Source organism: Camellia sinensis, chromosome 4 (genome assembly GCF_055761805.1).
Source record: "Camellia sinensis isolate YWXY chromosome 4, ASM5576180v1, whole genome shotgun sequence".
NCBI lineage: Eukaryota > Viridiplantae > Streptophyta > Magnoliopsida > Ericales > Theaceae > Camellia > Camellia sinensis.
This window is the reverse complement of record NC_138964.1, coordinates 79,373,572-79,374,232: the sequence shown is the minus strand read 5'-3', so window position 1 is coordinate 79,374,232 and position 661 is coordinate 79,373,572. Positions and strand designations below refer to the sequence as shown.

General features: G+C 34.3%; 1 pseudogene across 1 annotated transcript in view; it reads right to left on the bottom strand.

Annotated features, from left to right (window-relative positions):
* Positions 1-369: 369 nt before the first annotated feature.
* LOC114288227 (subtilisin-like protease SBT3.4) overlaps positions 370-661 on the bottom strand; it is a 7,141-nt pseudogene continuing 6,849 nt past the window's right edge. Inside the window, exon 8 of the transcript XR_014365906.1 lies at positions 370-661. This exon is cut by the window's right edge and continues 379 nt beyond it. The product of XR_014365906.1 is annotated as a subtilisin-like protease SBT3.4 (transcript).

The window sequence follows — 661 nt, the reverse complement described above, 5'->3', positions numbered from 1 at the left end:
AATTTAAATAATGGTTGAATGCTTACGTAAAATCCCAAAGTAATTAGGATAAAAGGCTTGTTGAGTGGAGGAGAGTTTTTTAAGCTTATGTGTTTAAATTATAACTAGTTTACAATCAAGGCCTGTAATTAACCCATGTTCTTTTAATATATAGTTAATGACCTTAGTTGCTTGGTCATGATTATTGTCTGATAGTTGCGACCATGGAAACTTTTACCAAACCATCTTAGTTTTTCAGATTGAAAGGTTGTCGATTCATCCATGGTGATGTATTGTATGGTTGGAGAATTCTTCACCTAATAAGTCGTTTCAAAGTTTTCCACAAAAGGATTCTGGTAGAATGTGTGAGAAAAATCATAAAAGGCCATTAGATAGTGATGGTCCCTCCCTTGGCAATTTTTATTCAACATAATTTTCTTCCAAAACAGTTGATGCAGTGAAATTACATGGTAATCTGATTTTTTTGCATGTTCGTTTATACATCTGCATATGAATTAAACTTGATCGCACGTATGGATATGGGACTCCTTACAAAGTGTTTGCCATCTGTCCATACTAAGCTTCCAAATCTGTAATCTCCATGCATCTTTTGAGTTGAGAAAAAGGTAACTTTGAAGGGAAGAGCTCGGATGGTTGAATTGAAACGTAGAATTTGAGGTTC